At 40.8% G+C, this 21,515-nt stretch overlaps 1 long non-coding RNA gene across 1 annotated transcript in view; it reads right to left on the bottom strand.

Moving 5' to 3' along the window:
* Positions 1-1,487: 1,487 nt before the first annotated feature.
* LOC132671295 (uncharacterized) overlaps positions 1,488-21,515 on the bottom strand; it is a 33,020-nt gene continuing 12,992 nt past the window's right edge. The window contains exons 3-6 of the long non-coding RNA XR_014138024.1: positions 10,128-10,245; positions 8,678-8,824; positions 7,231-7,342; positions 1,488-2,037 (exon numbers count right to left, since the gene is read on the bottom strand). This is a non-coding gene — a long non-coding RNA (uncharacterized LOC132671295). The remainder of the gene's footprint in view (positions 2,038-7,230; positions 7,343-8,677; positions 8,825-10,127; positions 10,246-21,515) is intronic.

Here is a 21,515-nt window from a genome sequence, read left to right as displayed (position 1 = left end):
AGCACCTCTTCCCCAGAGTTATTGCTTGTTTCTAACCTGTCATTCAAGCAAAAATGGGTATGTTCCCATCAACCCACAAGTTCGCCTAGGTATTTTTATTTAGAGTCTTTGTTCAGGAAACCCCAAGCAATATATTCTAGGTAAGAGAGGTAACTGGTGGGGCCTCTTACTAAATTTATATTGAAACTTATATTGTCATTGGTCCTTCTTTCTGCCCTGCTATTCAGTTATCATGCATTGTCCTCAAACCCTCCAGCCCTCTTGGACACTTGGCTTGAGGCACAGAAACACATATTAGCTGTTCAGGAGCTCAGCACACAAGGAGTGGAAAGTGTTGAAGAGGACAGAGAGAGAAGTGGTATAATGACCAAACACGGGCTATCCCAGCCCTGGGGCATCAGGAAGTTTGGGGGTGGGAGAGGCAAGAGGAAAGAGACAATGCTGGGAACAATGGAAAACTGGTCTTTATAAGATCCATAACACTCAGTTTTAGGTGGGTTGTTGATGACAGTGGTAAAAATGAGGGAAGATACATGCTGTAGAGTATTAGAGTGAATGTTAACATAGATACCAATGACAGACCCTAGAGTAATGAAAGCAGAGGAGAAAATCCAGATTGCAGAGTTTTATAAATCATAAAGTGTAAAAAATGAGGCATTAATTAATAAGAGTGATGATGATGATGATGATGATGATCACTGAGGCAGACATCTTTGACAATAAGTGCCCTGTCCCACTCCTCCCTGGGTCAGCCGGCTGGCTGGGAGCAATGGTGCTCTCTGAGTCCTACATTATCGCTCCCCTCTGGCCACAGTTGATTAAATGAATGGAAACTTCTAATCCAAGATAGGCCCATCAGATTCCTTCTCTAGGATATATTATTCATTTACTCAATATTTGCTTTCCACTTCTGGCTATGATAGAACAGACTTGTATCTAACCAACCCTCTCACCAAGAACAGCCAAACAAGTTAAAATACCAAACCATGGGGCACCTGGGTGGCCCAATCAGTTGAGCCTCTGACTCTTGATTTCTTCTAGTCAGGTCCTGATCCCATGGTCCATGGGATCTAGCCCTGCATCAGGCTCCATGCTAACAGTGCAGATCCTGCTTGGGATTCTCTTTCTTCCTCTCTCTCTGCCCCTCCCCTGCTTGTATGTGCTTGCTCCCACTCTCTCTCTCTGTCTCAAAAAATTAAGACATAAAATAAAATAAAATAAAATAAAATAAAATAAAATAAAAATAAAATAAAATATTAAACCAAAAAAATTAAAGTAAAATAGCCACCAAGGTAGCAAGACCTGAGATCTAAGATCCTAGAGAGCAGGAAAAGAAAGCACACACACATTAGCCTGACATTCAATAACACTTTTCTCCGTGAGACATTTTAAATAGTGGCCAAGAGACTGGAAAGCTGAGAAGAGCTTTCTGCTTTCAGTTTTCTGCTACTGACACACACACATACACACACACACACCCCCACATCAGAGTTCCGGGCCCACCAAGAATAAGGGTCCTGGAAACACCCCTAAACTTTCCACTGGAATCACTGAAGGATGACACCCTAAGAATAAGAGCTTACTAGTACTGGGGGAGATCATCAAGAGCACATGCCCACCACGTGTCCCCTGAGCTGGATCTGGGCATTCAGAGGCTCCTTACCCCCCACCCTGGTCCTTGGAATGTACCCACTGCTGCCTTCCCCATTCTCAGAAGCTTCCCCAAGGATACAGCCTTGAGACAGTGATGTGGTGTTGAGACCATCTGGATAGTCTACATGACAGAACCCAGTTAAGGCTTCGGCATAAACTTTTCAGATTGGGCAGAGAGGTGTGGAGATGCACTCCTCTTGCAGCCACCGAGATGAGCCTCATAAGTTCTCTTCTTATTTGAACCTGCCACCTACCAGTCTGGAGTGGTCTGCTTCTTTCTTCCCCCTCTCTCTGCCCTCAGCATAAGGGAGCTGGTTTCAGATTATACCCAGGAAGCTTCCGAGGAGGTTGTGAACCAATAACTAGAAACAGTCTCTGTAAAGACTGAAACACAAATTTGAATTAGCTCAATCTCAAATTGGATTAAGGTAATTAGCCTCTATCCTGTTAGTTTTGTCCAAGCATCAGCAGCGAAAGTATATCCTCTCTGGGGGATGATAATATCCAGGACTCCAAACGATCTCTTCAATTTTTCATATGCCATGTTCAGCACTCAATAGGAGACCATTTAGTCAACCCAAGAGATGAAAATATCGAAGACAACAGAAAATATAGGAGACAACAGATGAAAATATAGGAGACAACATCAGGAGATCCAGATATTGGAGTTAAGATTTACTCACCAGTTCACATGTCATAAACTGTGCTAGGCAATGAGAATACACTGATGAGCAAAACAGTTATGACTCCTGCCTTCATGAAGCATTAGTCTGCTGGAACAGATCAATAATTATCCCTCATTTGAAGAGGAGAAATAGGGACGCCAGGGTAGCTCAGTCAGTTAAGCGTCTAGACTTCGGCTCAGGTCATGATCTCACAGTTCCTGAGTTCCAGCTCCGCGTTGGGCTCTGTGCCGACAGCTCAGAGCCTGGAGCCTGCTTCGGATTCTTTGTCTCCCTCTTTGTCCCTCCCCCCTCCTCCACTCGCTCTCTCTCTCTCTCTCTCAAAAATAAATAAACATTAAAAAAATTTTTTTGGAGAGGAGAAATGAAAAGTCAGTGAGAGTCCATTTGATGGTCTTAGGCCTGAAATCATGAGATCATCACAAGTGGTGGCCAGACTCTGTGCATGCATAAATTTTGAAGGAGAAAAACCTGAGAGTCTTGCTAAGAAAGCTTGTCCACCACAGAAGAGAATAGCATAAAAGGAAAGCATAGATGCAAAAATATTTAGGCCCAAATAGAGAACCAGAAAGATTGAGAGTGGCTTCCTGATGGCTTTCTAGTTCCCAAAAAGCCCAGCTACGTTTCCCATAACTGGGTTCCATGAGATTAACGCTATACCATTTTAATCAGCACTACTTTGACTTAACCTTCTTTAAGTGGATTTCTGTTCCTTGCAAACAGGATATCTGACAAAGACAGGAGCTGTTTATGTGACCTGGGGACTATTATGCTAATTGCTATGCTGCAAAAAAGGGAAGAGAAATCAGTTAAATGTGTTGGATTAGGTTGTTATGAATTTCATCTGGTTATCCTAGAAAACTGCATAGGTATGATTGCATTTACCCAGTATAGTCATATGATGAGAATGTAAAACAATGAGAAGGAATAGCAGGTACAAAGCAGTTGTGACTGAGCCCCAACATAAAACTCCAAATAAGTCAAGTTACCTTCCGGACAATTGAAAATCTAAATGCAGTATTTAAACAAGTTTTATGATGTTGCATTCACAATATATGTGCACAGCATTTTTAGCCGTGTAGTTGTTCTTTTTCTTTTTTTTTTTCTTTTTTTAAATACTTATTTTTGAGAGAGAGACAGACAGAGCATGAGGAGGGGTGGCCAGAAAGAGACAGAGACACAGAATCCGAAGAAGACTCCAGGCTCTGAGCTCTCAGCACAGAGCCTGATGTAGGGCTCGAACTCATGAAGCATGAGATCATGACCTGAGCCAAAGTTGGTCACTTAACTAACTGAGCCACCCAGGCGCCCAAAATTGCTCTTTTTCTAAAAGCATTTTATTTTGTCTTATCTGTGCAAATTCCTGTCTTTTGCTTCTCTTCCTTCCATTATGGATCCAGGTAGAATGCCCTTCTATCCAAATTGCACATATTCAAAGCAGTCCAGAAAGAGAGTGCAATGCAGAGGCAGACAGAGCAAGGGTACATGAAGGAACAGAATCCATTGGGGAGATGTGCAGGAAGGTGAAATAGTACTTGGGGTTCAGCAGAACAAAACCAAAAACTAATTTAAAAACAATAACTAGAGAACACTAGGCATATTTAAATTCCAAGAGCCAGAACTTCAGTACTCTTTTGAGACTTTGACCAAATATCCTCTGGCGATGGTAATTATGTTTTCTCTTCACTTTTGGCTTGTTTGCAAGTAGGTTAGATGATGTTCACTTACAGGTTCATGTTATTTACGTTTATTTATGGGTTCATCTGTACATCTGCACATACATCCACAAACACCTACAGTATATGAATTTCAATCAAGTGCTTAAAAACAGAAATGTCGTCTGTTGGTGAATTCAGCATAGCACAGCTTAGAATTTCACCCATAGAAATGTCAGGTCCTTCTTTCCTCATCCAAATCCACAAAAACGAAACAAAAGAACCAAGCCTCACTAAGTAAAATGAGCTAAAATTAGCAAGCAGCAAAGATGATGCCAGTTGCCCCGGGCAACAAATGGTTGATGGATGGAATAATTAAGATCGACAGTAAACTAATCTCTGTTCCTTTATTGAAAACGAAGTCCCCTGAATCAATTAGCCTTGTCATGGATACCTTTTATAAAACAGCTATGACATCCCAACCACTTCTCTTTGTTTACGGATTTGCCCATCCTTCAATAAGTGCAAAAACTAATTTCAAAAGCACCAAGAGATAATAATGAAAGATTCCGATACATTAGGCACTGCACAAACAAACATAGCCACAGCCCTTGAAAACTATAAATATCACAGACAAACTAGGCCCAGAAGACTTCATGGACATTCTCAAAGGCACGATACTGTCAAAGTTTTGCCGCTAAGAAGCTTAAAGCCATTCTTTTGCAGACCATGCATGTACCTGTTAGAATGCAGATCCATTGGCCAACCCACGTAATAGGGTTGGGAGGACAAGAGGTGTCAAAAGGAGACTTCTAGCACTCATGCAGTCACTTTGGGGTCAAGAAACAAGAAAGACATGAAGCTGAAAGGATGGTGTTGGGGTTGGGGGCGGGAGCTGGGTGGTGGTCGTGGTAACAGTCTACACCAAATAGATCAACATGCAGCTACTACAATCATTACCCTAAAGTTAGGGGATAAATCAAAATTATCAGAGATGGCCAGAAAGAACTACACTCTGGCTTCTAGTGTTTCTGTGACCTGAATTTAAGCAATGGCTGCTACAGTCCCTTGAGAAGCTGAGGGACTCTGCAGTTAATCAAAGGGCTAGGGGCAGAGGATTATGACTTAAGCATAAAACCCTTCTTGAGTTATTTTTATAGAAAATTCTGCTCATTTTATTTGTCTTCTCTCCTGCTTCTTTTTCAGAACTGCAAAAGAAAGTCAGTTAATATTTCTTTGATGATGTGGGCTCATGTAGTGCTTTGAAAGCAGTACTTCTGAATACCCTGGTTGGATACATTTGAGAAATACTGTTTTAAACAGAGTTTAAGGGATTTCTTAGTTGCAGAACATTTCAAAAACATTTAATGTGAGTCTATGAGTTGAGAATAGAGTTGAAAGTGACATAGTACATAGTGTTTCTAAAACTTTTGAGGCACAGAATCCTTTTATCAAAAATACGTCATGGAACTATTTATTCCTCAAAATACACTTCTAGAATTTCTATTTGAGAACATAAATGTAAATATGAAAGGCTCATGAGAATAGGCAGAATAGATATAACCTAAGGTTATATCTTGTAAAACACCCATTAAAAACATATATGCCACTGTTACTTTAATAAAGAAAGGAAATAGATTGGAGCTATCCCATAAAGAAATTTTCCTTTTCTCCCTATAATAGTCAAATATCAAAAACCAAATCTTGGCAAAAAAATAAAGAAAATGAAATGAAATGAAATAAAAGCTTGGCAACTTAGGCTATCTAATTACCTGATTACTTTTTAAAATAAGATTTTATTATAACAATAATAACAGTGGCAAATTTTTAAATTTTTTTAATGTTTATTTTTGACAGAGAAAGAGAGACAGAGCATGAATGGGGGAAGGCAGAGAGATAGGGAGACAGAGAATCCAAAGCAGGCTCCAGGCTCCAAGCTGTCAGCACAGGGCCAGATGCAGGGCTCCCACTCACAGACTGTGAGATCATGACCTGAGCTGAAGTTGGACACCCAGCTGACTAAGCCACCCAGGCGCCCCTACAATATTCATCTTTAACTTATCATAGTCTACCTTCCACCATTATGCAACTTCTTTTTTTAGGTTTATTTATTTATTTTTGAGAGAGAGAGAAAAAGAGAGCAGGGGAGGGGCAGAAAAAAAAGGAGAGGGAGAATCCCAAGCAGACTCCACACTGTCAGCACAGAGACTGATGCGGGGCTCAAACTCAGGAACGGCAAGATCATGACCTAGGCCAAAGTCGGGACACCTAACCGACTGAGCCACCCATGTGCCCCGTCGCTGGCAAATGTTTATATGTAGATATATGTGTTGTATGTGTGTGTGCTGCAATTTTAGTTTACAGAATTTTATCACTTTGCTCTAAAATGAAAACGTGAAAGTTTTCACATCAAAGCTAAAACCAAGTGGTTCTGACTTGCCCCCCGAAAGTTAGCATCTATCACAAATACACTAACCCAGGGCATAGGTAAAACGTCATTATTTTCGAGGTGAACATAGACACAGTAATCACAAGAGATGGATAAAGTAGGCTGGGGCCATTTTACCTTCCAACAGAGAATAATAAAAGAGAGTAATAATAGATTTTGCCTCATTGTAAAATTAAAACCTTTAAAACCATCACTGATGGGAGTAGGGTGTTACACTTTATTTTTTAAATAAACACTTATTTTATGCAGATTTAAAAAGTGATATATGCTCACTATGGAAAGCCTGGAAATCACTGGATATTATTAATAGACACAAGACTGAAATAGATGCCCAAGCTTGCCACCAACCATGGGCATTTTGGTGTATGTCTAACACCCATTGTTTCACAGGGTTTAAGATCATACTTGTATATTTGACATCATGCTTGTTTCCTTCATTTATTAATGATCTGTGGCATTTTCCCATGCCTTCAAAACATGTTTGAAATGGCTGGCTGTGGTTTCCCAAGACTTTAACATGCCCATTACAAAGAGTGTTAGGCAACAGGGGGCTCTGTTTTCCTCCTCTCCTAAGACCTCACCTTGGAGAAACCTTCCTGGCTAGACAGCCAGGATCCTGCTGTCGGTGGACAGACGAGCTCTGAAGGCCAGGCCACTGAATATTCACTACACACAACAAGCATTTTCTTTTACACAGTCAATTCCAAGGCCCAAAGCTGCATTTTCCTCTCAAATGCAAATGTAAAATGTACCCGTAGGCCTAAAACACTATTTGCTTTTGCCAACTCACCAAATGCAGGAATCATCTGTGCGATGGCCCAAGACAGACATGGCTGAAGTTCCCTTATGAGCACTGTGCTGTTACAGACCCTCCATGTTGCAGGAAGCACAGCCCGAGAAATCTGTGAATCACGGGGAAGAGTTTTACTACCCATAAGTGATATGTGTCTCTGGTGGTTTAAAGTCCCTCTTTGTAAATAAATACATCCAGTGGTGAAAAGAAAACAAGTCTGCTTATATTTTTCCTGTGATTATGGGTCCCATCAGAAGTGATACAAAAATTCTGTTATCAGTATAGGCGGGGGTAGGGAAGCTTCCACCAACCACTCGAAATGCCACCAATTAACTAGAATGGAGCCGTCTCTTGCAGAGAGAGGGCGGTTCAAGCTGACTAGGCTCTCCTCCTGCCTGGTGGGCTGCGGCTGGAGAACTCCAAACACCTTTTCCTGGGGTCAGGAAGAGCCATCAGTAGGAAATAACTTTGAATCACTACTCGTGTGGGCTGGATATGAACCAGCCCCCTTTGAAAGGCCGATCTGGACAGAACAGCACTAAACTCCGGGCCCTGCCAGCCTCCCACAGCCAGGCTGCTGACACTTTTATTTGCTGGCATTTACAATGTTGCAGCAGCTCAACGCTGCTAATGTGGCTGCTTCCAACACAGCACTTAGGCAGGACTTCTGAGAGGAAAGCAAAAGGATGCTTCTCTAGAGTAAAAGGCCTCCACCAGGCCTGTTCACACAAAAGGGTACTGCATTGACTTAAAAGCAAAAGCTTGGGACTGGTTAGTGTTTTCTGCTTCACAAACAATGTGATTACTTGTCACACACACATACACACACACACACACACACACACACACACCCATTAAGGTATTTATCGTTATTTTTTCCTTCTACTTGTAATGAAGAAAAGCAATCTGCCATTTAAAACCACAGCTGCCTCTGAAGGAAAATGGCCGTGTTCAAGGAAGAATGAGCATCTGCTAACGCTGGAGACGGCCCAGTCATTGGAATGAGCACATAGAGGGTGTCGATCCAGTCTGGAAGTCCGCCTGAGGCAGAGGAGAGCTTACGTTTGCTGCAAGAGACAGAGGGAAGAAGGGGGCATTTCCAGCCGCCATGGCACAGAGAAATGCAGAGGTGTGGACCGTGGAAAAGCAAAGGCACAGGGGAGGAAGGGAAGGGCTGGCAAGAGAGCCAAAGGCCAGAGCTCTCTGCTGGAGAGTGCACTGGGGAGAGATCCTGATGGCGGGAGGGAGAAGAGGACTTTTCCCAAAAAGGGATGCCTCATTTCTCTGCTGTGAGGTAACCATGGGACCTGTCAAACTTCACTGCAGACTCTGCTAAATGCAACAGCCTTGTTTATGTAGTTGATCAGGAGGGCTAAGACTTACTGAGACCTACTATGTCTTAGACTCTCTGTACTTCCCAAGTACAAATGAATTGAATCCTTACCAAGGTATCTCGAGGTACATGCTGTGATTATCACGATCCTTCCCACTTAGCAGTTGAGGAAATTCAGGCAGAGAGAAGTTAACAGGCCAGTAAACGGCGGGGGTGGGATTTGCTGTTGCTCTTATTTTATCAACGCCAAAGTTTTATCTGTAAAGAACAAAGTATGAAAAGTCATATTTAAATGTCCTCTGAAACCCAAAACACCCACATCGGTTTCTCTGCTATGTATGTTAAAGTGCTTGACATCACAATACTTTTTATTATTTTTTATTTTTTCATAAAATATGTATTTGTTCTCACATAACAAAAAGAAGAGCTCAAAGAAGACTTTTTGTGTTGATATCATTTAGCATTCTGAATTTGCAAAGTAAAACCGTCACAGACCAAAACCTTTTCTTTTTTCTCCAGCTGAATTGGAACTGTCTAACCAGGAATGCACATGATTCTAATACCCTCAAACACAATTTTAATTTTGTGTATGCCTATGTCTGTATGTTCGTGCATGTAAGCTTGCATCCCAATACTCTTTAAATTTTTATTTTATGTTCAGATGAGGAAAAAAATCCAGTTCTGATGAATTGTTAACAGTACAAAGAAACACAATATAATTTAAATGCAGATGTTGGGGCACCTGGGTGGCTCAGTCGGTTGAGAGTCCAACTCTTGACTTTGTCTCAGGTCATGATCCCAGGGTCATGGGATCAAGCCGCACATTGGGCTCCGCGCTGAATGTGGAACCTGCTTAAGAGCCTCTCTCTCTCTCTCTCCCTTTGCCCCTCTTCCTTGCTCGTGCACTCTCCCTATCTCTCACTCTCAAATAAATAAACAAATGCAGAAATGTTCATTTTTTAAAAAGATACACAGGGTTCAACTATAACACGGAGGACTTTTTTTCTGTGTTTAATACCTTCATTTGACTGATAACAGGAACCCCTTTCCATACCTCTCTACTGTCAACAATATTCTGTTTGGGATAGACTAGAGCCACACACAAATACATTCAGGAAATTGGATCAAGCATGATTTCCTCCCACATAACACAAGAATGCCTTGAATTCCTCAAACGAAGGGAAACCTTTTGATACACTTTTTTTTTTTTTTAATCTGGTGTCAACTGCTGAATGTGATACATTTCTAGAGCTAATCTTCATTCTATCCTTGAAAGGATGATCAACCCAAGGAAGATCAGGGAGGATGAGTTTCTTCTTGCATTCCTCTGATCTCATCATCAGCACAGCATGGCAAGGGTAGGATTTTAGCTTAGATGATGGAGCTACAGGACCACATGCTTAACCACTGCACCATCGTAAATTAAGGGACAAAAAGGAAATTGGGGCTGGAGGTGATAAGCCCTGAGAAACAGTCAAAATGCCTGAGACAAGGGCATTGAGCCAGTCTTCCACAGATCTTTCTGAGTAGGATGGTCAGAGCTGATGTCTGAGTTACATACCCTTCCTTTTATGTTGATTCATTGATTCCACATATATACAATGAAGCTCCTACAAGGTGCTAAGCAATGCATTTCATATGAAGAAAACTATGAACAAGGTAGGTCTGGCTCTTGCTCCCTAGAGTTGACAAGTTAAAGGAGAAAAAAGAAAGATGGTTAGTCCATGGCAATCAATATCATATAAACCTGCTATGATAAGGGCAGAATATATAGGAGGGGCTCCTAACCCAGACTTGGAAGGCCTGGCAAGGCTTCTTAGGGAAAAAAAAAAATCTAAACTGAGTCCCCAAAACCTGATCAGTTATTCAGGAAGAGGACAAAGAGAAATCCAAGCAAAAGAATCAGCATGTGCAAAAGCCCACAAGCAAGGTAGGCCATAGTTTGGTACAGCTGGAACCATTCAGGAGAAAAGTGGAAAGAAATATATTTGGACATTTAAACTGGATCTCGATTGTACATGCCACATAAAGAAGCTACACTTTATCACAAAGCCAATGAAAATGATTATCATGTTTTAGGCAAAAGAAGGATATGATTCAGTCACTCAAAAATATTTATTGAGCACCTACTATGTTCCAGGCATTGCTCTGGATGCTCAAAATAAATTGGTGAATAAATCAAAGATCTAGGCTTGGGAGTACAGGGCTGGCTAAGTCAGTAGGGTGTGACTGTTGATCTTAGGGTCATGAGTTCAAACCTCACGTTGGGCGTGCGGCCTACTGAAAAACAAAACAAAACAAAAGACCCAGGCTTTACATGGCAGAGTGGAGGGGGGGGGGGTGGGGGAAGGCAAACAATTAATACTAAACATAAAAAATAAATTATGCAGAATGTTAGAAGGAGATAGAACAAATAGAACAATTAAAAATTTAAAAACGAAGCCATGCAGGCTAAAATGGATTGAGAGTGGGGGAGAAGGAAGAGAGCATGGCCAGATGCAATTTCATAGTCAAGGATAGGCCTAATACCAGTGATAGCTAGCAAAGACTTGAAGCATCTTATTGCTGGTCACTCTGCAACTCACAATAGACCCATGCAAACAGATTATTACTAATTCAAAATAAAACTTAGGAGTTTTTCATGTTTGCTCGATGTCAACAGTCTTGCTTACCCAACTTAGAGTCACAGTCCCATTTTAATTTAGAAACATAAAATTACCTTAGACTCCAGAGTCTAGAAATTAACTAAAAACCAGAAGTAAACTGAAATTTAGTCCAAACCTCAAGTATTTTCATAAGCTACTAACATCCTACGTACCCCTTGGGTATCTTTACTTAAAACTTTCTATACCCCTTAAGCCTTATGTCCATCGTTTTTTAACGTAAAGCAGATTAAAAATACTTGATATACATCTATTCTTCCTGTGGCCACCCCAAAGACTTGCTTCCCACTGGAAGATAAAAGCAACCATATTTGGTCAATTTGGTTTCTGTCCTCTCTTTTTTTCTTTTCTGAGTTTATAATTGTCAGGAACAGCTGTGTGCATTGCCAATGCCTTCCCCAAAACTAACAGGGCTCTAACATACAAAACATCTATTCTGCTTCTAAATTTGTTTTTAATTATATTACAAGATGGAAAAAGAAATGCCTTAGCTGTTAACACTGGCTCAGTGGGGCCAACAGTAGACATAGAGCAGACACAAGGAAATACTTCAAAAAAAATTTTTTTTAGTTTGCCATGATTTAATAGCAGATATTCCTGGCTTTGAGTGAACTCTGCAATATCCCAGTGCGACAGGATAAATGATCGTCTACCACTATTAATTTTCGGTCATAATGTCTGAAATGCCGCTTCAAAAATAAATGCAGTATTTTCACTTTATTTGGTCAGGTAAATACTAAACTATTTTGTCATAATAACTTTACAACACTGTGTTTCACCTTGTCTTGCCTTGACTGCTGAAGGTAATAGGGACCGTTTTATTATGTCCATAAATTGAGTCAATTGACTTATCCTTATATCCTGTTTCCTGAACTTAACGAGAGATTCTGCATCATTAGGAAAACACACCATCCTGCAGCAGGATCAAAAGCAAAGGAAGCCTGATAATAAGTCATTTTGATTTCAGGGAATGTTCGCCAGGCAAACTTTCAATATTCTGGCAGAATTAAAACAAATAACTGACTTTGCAAAGCATGGTTTGCTCAGAGCGGTACTTACGCTGGAGACATCCCAGAGGGGTCCACATAAAGGGAGAAAAAAATCACTCTCTCTGAATATGAAGTGGCACTTGTAATGAATCTGTAGATTTAGGTGGTTCAACATATCTATCAAAGAGCGCAAATCAAAATACTGTTTTTACCAGGAAACTTTTTAAAAGATTTTTACAGCCCTAGTTTTTAAAATTCAGACTCACAATAACAATCATATTCTTGGATTAGATCTTACTGTGAGAAATAAATGGTGAAGCCAAAGTATTCCTTCTGGCTTGTGAACACTGAAAGCTGTAGAATTTGTTGTTGTTGTTGTTGTTGTTGTTGTTGTTGTTGTTGTTGCTTCACAGGGCCTAAGACATAGCTCAGTAAACCGTTGTATTGTGGCACTGTATTAACCGAGACAATGGCAGAGGTGATAAGGTCCTCCATACTGTGTTCATTGGAGGATCAGGACCCAACCCACAAATACTGATGGTAGAAATGACTAGCAATCGTGAGTTTAGTAATTAATATCATAGACTGAATATCTGCACTGTGCTAAGCCCTCATCATAGATTACTTGCTTTGATTTTCACAACATTTCTAGGAGCTAAGTTCTATCATCATTACCATCTTATAGATGAGTAAATATAATGTGCTCAAGTTCACACAGCTGTTAGGTGGCATCTGCTTCCAAAGCCCGAGCTTTTGGAATCCAGGGCCCAAATCTTATAGGCTAACATCCAGAGAAGGCTCCCCTGCCAGCAGATAGCCAGAGGAGCCTGGTAAGAAATAAGCAAACACCCCACAAGTGCAGAAAAGTCAAAGACGATGGGCAAGCTTGAGCTGAGCAGGCAGGTTTCTTGTCTAATAATTTAGCTTCTTAGAGCCTGTACCCTCAGTAGATATATATTTGGACCTACTACTCCTCTGAGCCTCTCCCACCTGCTGAGATCACAAGGGAACTCTTCTGCAAGAGCCAATGGACTTATTCATCATTACTTGATAGAATTCCCAGATTCTCCCTCAGATCCCTAGACCAAAGAATTTGAATATCTCCAGCTTCATAATAACAAACACAACCAGAGTAACTACTCTCTGAAGTATTGCCCCAAATGCTTATATGTTGAAGATCCAATTCAAGGCCACTGAGACTGGGTAACCTTCAGGCAGTCCCACCAGACAACAGGTCAGGAGCTACAATATAGAAACCACTTCAAGCTATAGTTACATAAGCCAAGTAATTTAGAGAACTGAGCAATTACAAGTGAATTTCATTCATATTGTAAACCATCAAGGTATATAAGTATTCCCACTCTCCACTATACAGAAGTAAAAGTAAGATTCATTCAGCATTCTGTTGGAGTCATTAAAAAAAAGAATTATAAACCTGGATATGCCTGTAAGGAGCTCAAATATAAATTATTAGGTAATGTCCAAGAAGGACAGTGGCATGATCTGACCTCTGCCAACTCTCCAGCTTCATCTTATTCCACTCCTCCTCGCTCACTGCTCTTCAGCCACATGGAACTACTTTCCATTTTTACTTCAGGGCATACACGCTTTGTTTTTCTGTCTGGAGTGGTCTTCCCACTCACACTCATCACCTAGATAATTCTTGTTATCTTTTGAGGTGTAAATAACAGAAACTCGAACTCAGCTGGTTCACATACTGAGAAACACTTCAAAAAATCTAAAGCTAGGGGTGCTCCACAGTTGATTTATTGAGCTCAGAAAGCTAAGAACCAAGATTCTTTCCAACTTCTTGCTCTGCCTTTGGTGAGTGGGATTTGTCCTCAAGTAAGCTTCACTCAAGGTCACCAGACATGACAACATTCAGAGGAAGAAAGGGTTGCCTCTAGGCTCTAACTTAACACATACCTAAACTTAACATATACCTAACTTAACACATACCTAAACTAATCAATGGCAAAACAATCATTATTAACTCAGATCAATCAAGACCTATATTCTGGGGCCATCTTCCCTGAAGAACATGGCTGTATAGAGGAAGTTGGATACATAAAAATTAAAATGGAGGATGGTAGTCCTTTAAGGAAAGAAGAGGAAACAGAAATTGGATATTTGGTAAACAATCTATAAGGTGCGCTACAAACAACCCATTGGGTTTGTTACAGATGTCACTTTCTCAAGGAAAGACTTCCCTGAAACCCACCCCACACCCAGACTCAGACCTCCCCACTATATGCTATCAAAGAACACTCTACTTTTTATCATAGAGTTTATCACAATTGTAATCAAATAATTATGTGCGTCAGTGTATACTTAATGTCTTGCTATCCCACTATACTCTCTTGTTTATTGCTCTAACCGCAGCACCCAGCATGATACCCAGCAGAGGCGTTTGGCCAAAATAGGGTCTCCTTCCACCATTGGAGCTGTACTGCTATCAAGACTCCCCTTCATCCCTTTCCTTCCAGACCTACAATTTTCAGTAGGTCAACTCCATGGACTCTAAGATGTTGACAGCAGTCAACCAGACTAGGAGTTTGTCTGCCTCCATGCCTCAGTGCCAGCAGCACTGTTGGCCGGTGACATGCCCTGCTCCATCTCCCTTATTCATAAAGGCAGTCTATGTCAGCCCCTGCCAAGAGAGCAGATGGCCAGGCTGTGTCCAGCTTAATCTCCTAAGGAGGTATATTTCCTCTTGCAGCTTACAACCTCCAAGAACAAGTACCCTATGAGACAGCAATCTGGCACTGGCTCATCAAAATTTCTCCAAACCAGTTTCTCAGGTGACATCAGAGTCAGATGCATACACTGTGTTTTATTCCCTTTCAGAAAACAACTGAGATACAAACACTGAGTTCTTTAGAGGTAGAAACACTTTGGAAAATTATTTAATCTTTCTGCATATCGTTTTGCTCATCTTTAAAATTGGAGTAAATCATCACTCTCCCATGATGATTATAAAATGTAACAGATAATAGATTTCATCAGTCTTATTGCAGTGACAGCTACCAGAGGGGAGGTGCGGGGGGGGGGGGGGATTGGATGAAATAGGTGACGGAGATTAAGGAGTACACTTGTTGTGATGGGCACTGGGTGATGTATGGAATTGTTGAATCACTATATTGTACACCGGAAACTAACATAACACTGTATGTTAACTGTACTGGAATTACAATTTTTTTAATTAAAAAATTAAAAGTTAAAAAAAAACTGTATAAGGCCACCCACCAATGATGGAAAATAGGGACAGGTGGTGTTATGGGCCTCTGTTCACTAGAGATAAAACGACAACTTTGATTCTGCCTAGACTGGTTGGCCAGGCCTGGACAGTACTTCCTAAGAAGCTAAGAAGCCTTCTGCATTTAGAGTGATTTGAGAAACTTCACCTTTAGAAATTAAATTAAGAGGGGCATCTGAGTGGCTCAGTCAGTTAAGCATCTGGCTTCAGCTCAAGCCATGATCTCACAGTTCATGAGTTCGAGCCCTGCATCAGGCTCTGTGCTGACACCTCAGAGCCTGGAGCCTCCTTCAGATTCTGTGTCTCCATCTCTCTCTGCCCCTCCCCTGTCATGTTCTGTCTCTCTCTCTCAAAAAATAAATAAACATATATTTAAAAAAAAAGAAATTAAATTAAGAGTAAGTAATTTTAGAAATTAAAACTAACGGGGGCCTGGGTGTTTCAGTCTGTTGAGTCTGACTCTTAGTTTCATCTCAGGTCATGATCTCACAGTTTCGTGGGTTCAAGCCCTGCTTTGGGCTCTGTACTGGCAGCACGAAGCCTGCTTGGGATTCTCTGTCTCCTCTCTCTCTGCCCCTCCCCCACTCGCACTGTCTCTGTCTCTCTCAAAATAAATTAATTTAAAAAAAAAAGAAATTAAAACTGAGAGTAATAGTCCAAAAGTCCTTCCAGTTACAGTACTCTAAAGGAACAGTATCTATCCTAGGAACCATGACCATGAGAACTCAGCAACTTTTTTCTGAAAGCTTACACCTTCCTCTTGTTATCCCATACCTTTCTCATTAAGGGTACTGGATGCTTAAACTCAAAGTCAGCTGGGAGTCAGTAGGTTAAGAACACCATATCTCACTCTATAGCTATCTTCTGGAGAAAAGAACAGCAGGGTGAAATGTGGCTGCTGGTTGCTTTTGCAGAGGAAAGCAGCCTGCATCCCAGGGCCTGCACCAAGGAGGGCAGGAAAAAAAGACATCTCAAGGCCAGAGGAGTGTGTATCCCCTCTGAGGGCTTTCAAGACCATTGCTCCCCAATGTCAATACACCCTTCCAGGCAATGCCTTCTCTTGCCCTCAATGGATGTGGTGATACCATACTGTCTCAGGTCAATCTTAAACTGTGCTGGATGAAGAACGGACATTCCTTTTGCAAATAGACTGCTCCTCTCTGCCCATGGATCCTTCATCCCTGTGCCCTACAGACATGCAGTCAACACTGTAAGAGATCACATTCTATGAATGCAGTGATTCCAACCTGAAGAGTTCAAGAAAAGGCATGGTTGGAAGATGTGTTGTTCCACATTTATGCCATAAATTTAAGAATGACAAATTTTAAACTACAAGAAAATAACTGCCTTTTCCCACATACTCTGGGTAAGACTTACATTTGTAGTCATCAAGGAAGCACAGGACAATCTGAGATCATTGGAAGGCAGTATTCAAGGGTGGCAAGGTAGATGATGTCATATCATGAGTAGCGATATAACCAGCATTAAAATAAATGGTATTAGTTACTGCTGCAACAATAAGATGTATACTATTTCAATGCAAAAAGTTATGGAAAGCCATGTCATTGTAATAACAGTATTTCTACTTTTTTATTGCATGGGAAATATGAAATCAGCCAGGAATAACGCAATTAACAATAAAGAACATAAAGAGATGCTTAGACATGTACACTGATTAGACAATACACAAATATGTAAGTATCTCTTCTATACTATACCCATTGTATATCTAAATATCCATGAACAAATCACTTAACTTCACATAGGCCGTGGATTTTGCAACACATTTTTAATCAAATTGCATAAATAGATGGAGTCCCACAAAAACATATTTGCCCAGGTCTCCACATGCCCTCAAGGAAGCCAGAAGCTGTTTCTTGACATTAGTTCTGCCCTCTACCACAGAAATAAAATTTTAGCTGAACATATATATAATCTCATAAAGATAATGTTTCCCAACCTCCTTTGTTGTGAAGTATGGCCATTTGACACTTCTAAGTTATGCCTCTGAAAAAGAAACGTGCAAGTGTTTCTTTGACCCTTTCCCTGCCCTTGCTGGCTGGGACAGGAAGAGAACTGGAGCACGCTTAGAACCGGAAATGGAGTCTTGGGATTAGGAAGGTAGAGTCACACTACAGGCAATGGTTCCCCTATCTCTAGATTGTCCTAGGAGACAGAAATAAAATCCTATTTAATTTAAGCCACTGTATTTTGAGGTCTCCTTAAGATAGCAATTTATCTAGGTGTTGGTGGGGAAGCCTGTGGGAGAATAAATCCAGAGTTCAGTTTTATTTTACTTTTTTTCCAAGTTCATTTATTAATTTTGGGAGAGAGAAAGAGCACATGAGCAGGGGAAGGGCAGAGAGTGAGGGAAAGAGAGAGAATCCCAAGCAGGTTCCACACTGATAGTATGACACAGGGCTCAATTTCGTGAACTGTGAGATCATGACCTGAGCTGAAATCATGAGTTGAACGCTTAACTGACTGAGCTAACCAGGCACCCTGGGGGTTCAGGTTTATACTTGAGTCTGAAATGCCTATGAAATATAAAAATTATGATATCACATGAATACTTGGATCCACAGTCTGAAGCTCATAAGAGAGATCTGTGTTTATAGACAGAAATGCAAGCCTTGTCAGCAGATAGATTTTAGTCAACCTTATTGAGGTATAACTTATAACAAATTGCACCTATTTAATGTGCTCAATTTCCTGAGTTTTGACTACTGTATACCTCTATGAAACCACTGCACAATAAAGATACAAAACATTTCCATCACCCCAAAAGGTTTCCCTATGCTCTTTTGCAGTCCATCCCTCCCTCTGCCCACAGCCTCAAGCAATGCTGATTGGCTTTCTGTCACTACAGATCAGCTTGCATTCTCTAAAATTTTAAATAAATGGAATCATCTAGTATATACTCTTTATTCAGCCTTCTTTTACTTAGCATAATGCATTTGAGACTCATCCATGGTGTGTGTGGCAGTTTTTCATTCTTTTTTGTTGCTGAGTAGTATTCCATTATATAAATAACACATTTGTTTATCCATTTACCCATTGATGGACTTTGGGGTTGTTTCCAGTTTGGGGCTACTGTGAACGAAGCTGCTACGAACATTTATGTACAAGTCTTTCTGTGGACTTGTGTTTTCCAAATAGATGGGTCTTTTGATCTTTAGGATCTTTTGAATGAAATTTCTCAAGAATCTGAGAAAAAAAGAGAGCCCGGGACCAATTTCTGAGATATTCTACATAGAGTTCGGAGAGAAGAAGAGGAGAAGCTCCCAAAATAGAGTTGGAAAGAAAGGAGGGAGTAGAAGTTAAATGTGTTGCTGAAGCCAAAAGAAAAAGTGTTTCAAAATGGCAGTAATTGACAGTTCTGACAAATGCTGCTGTGAGGTAGGATGGTCTGCAGACTAAAAAGTGTCAATTAAATTTGATAACATGAAAGTGATTGACAACCTTAGTAAGATGAATTTTGGTGGGGAGGTGAGGGTGAAACCAAATTGGAACTGGACAGAGAGCAGATAAGAAGTAAGGAAGTGAAATAATTATGTATGTACAAGTCTTCTCGGACTCTTCACTATGAAAGAGGCCATTGATGAGAAGGTGAAGCTAAGGGAGAGCTCTTTTAAGCAGGGGATACAAACGCACATTTGAACAGTGATGGGAAAGATTTTGTTTGGGAATGGACACCGGGAAGGTGAGTGAATGACTGGGGTCATCCAATATAGTTTTATTACGGAATGAGTCAGGCAAGGGGACCAACGGCCTTTGCAAGAAAGAGGTTGAAATGACCATGAAATTTAAGCAGATTGGGAAGAAACTAAAGATAGGAGGAAGTGGAGAAGTTGATGGACTAGAAGTCTTAGCCACGTACTGCTGTAGCAGAAGCAGGAAGGAGAAGGAGTAGGGGTTGAAGAGTAGCACGTTTGAGTAAGGGACTTCAAAGCAGTGCAGTCTATGGCCATGGCGAGTCTAGAGTGTGACCATGGAAATGAGTGACTTCCGAGTGGAAGAGAAAGTCATTATCGATGTGGAGGTCAAGGAACTGAGGGACAGGGTGCTCACTATACAGGTTGCGCACATGGGTGACGAATTTGCCAAAGGCAAAGGCAGGAGCTGGGCTGGGGAAGAATGCCAGTGCCAAACATGCTTGTCTCTATAAAAAGGTCTGATTCCCTCATCAGGATGCACTGATGCACTGGGCATGAGAGGGGAGAATTTCAGCGGGGGCATGAAAGAAAAGCTTAAACACACGAATACAGGCTGTAAGATGGGAGTTCCTCCTCAAATCCAAAAAGTATGACCATCCATGAGTCAGGGGGCAGGGTAGGAATCTGGCTTTTGTGGAAGCTCTTAATTAGTTCGAAAACCATTCTTGTGGCATTTATGTCTTAACGAAAGAATACTAGAGAAAATCTATGTTTCTTCAATTTCCAGTAGAAGATGTTCATGTAGCCAAAGTACCAGTCCTATGAGATACAGCCACCATTATTTTATATTTATTACTGTACTTAATCTTTTAAGAAAACAGGATTAGCTTTCAGATTAAACACCATGTAAATGTTGCACTGTACTCTAATTAAAATGAATAAGCTAATTAAACCAGAAAAAAAGTCCAAATAAACCCTTGGGAGTGTAGCATTAAAGAATATACCCTTTGTTAATGCTTTGTGATGTGAATAAAGATTATAGCACATTAGAAATAAATATTAGTTGCATTTTGTTATATTTAAGGTCCCTGGATCATATATCATACTATTAATGGCTGGATTATATTAATTATGTCTGCAGACCAAAGCAATATTTGACAATACATGATATATAGTATATTATAACATGACTCAATTCTGAATAACACTGTTCACATAGATTTCAACTCTCATTTTCAAGTTAGATTTCTGGGAATTCTTGTGTTTAGTTAATGCCAATAGAAATGAGCCTTTAAAGGAAAAAATAACAACTTTGTAGCAGTAAAGGCAGAAATGCATTCATTTCATCCTGCTTGTTACACTAGGATCCTAAGTACATGTAACGGTTCCACTGGCACTATTACTACCAAGCAAGGGAAAGTGCCTGGGAGCCCTCAATGAGTGTTCAGTCCACAGCTCATTGCCACTGAAGTCAGGCCATGGTCTGCTGTGTAAACGTGCACTGAGGGGCTCCTTAATGCACAGATTATGGGTACAATAGGCCATTGTTGCTCTTCTCTGCATATACACATTCTTGGGGGAATTTAAATATGTATACTATTGCTCAAACTCAGTATAATTTCTGAAATTGTTCTTATCAGCTAAGTCACATAGCTTTAATGAGGACTTTCTCAATTTGCAGATGAGGGATTTCTCCACTAAACTATTGATATTCCAGTCCACTGAGACTGTCTAAACCCATTTCACAGTTTGTCCTTAATGTGGATTAAGACACTTAGTATCCTGAGAAATTTAACAGAAGTCCATGGGGGAGGGGAAGAAAAAAAAAAAGGAAGTTAGAGAGGGAGAGAGCCAAAGCATAAGAGACTCTTAAAAACTGAGAACAAACTGAGAGTTGATGGGGGGTGGGAGGGAGAGGAGGGTGGGTGATGGGTATTGAGGAGGGCACCTGTTGGGATGAGCACTGGGTGTTGTATGGAAACCAATTTGACAATAAATTGCATATTAAAAAAAAAAGACACTTAGTATCTCCTCACTTAATGTGGATTCTTGACAATTCCTGCAACAGTGTCTTGGTTTTTTGTTTTGTTTTGTCCTGTTTTTTGAGAGAGAGAAAGGGCACCAGTATGCAAGGAGCAGAAAGAGAGAGAAGTGGGGCTCACTCGAAACAGGGTTCGTGTTTAATCTGATGTGGGGTTCATGCTTACCTGAAGCGGGGCTCATGCCCACCTGAAGCGAGGCTCCAGGTCACCCAATGTGGGACTCGAACTCATGAACTGTGAGGTCATGACCTGAGCCGAAGTCAGATGCTTAATGACTGAGCCACCCAGGTGCGCTGCAACAGTGTCTTTGAATTCAATTTAATCTGAGATCATAGATGGAAAG

This window comes from Panthera onca, chromosome C1 (assembly GCF_046562875.1).
Source record: "Panthera onca isolate mPanOnc1 chromosome C1, mPanOnc1 haplotype 2, whole genome shotgun sequence".
Lineage (NCBI taxonomy): Eukaryota > Metazoa > Chordata > Mammalia > Carnivora > Felidae > Panthera > Panthera onca.
This window is presented reverse-complemented; position numbering and strand designations above follow the sequence as displayed.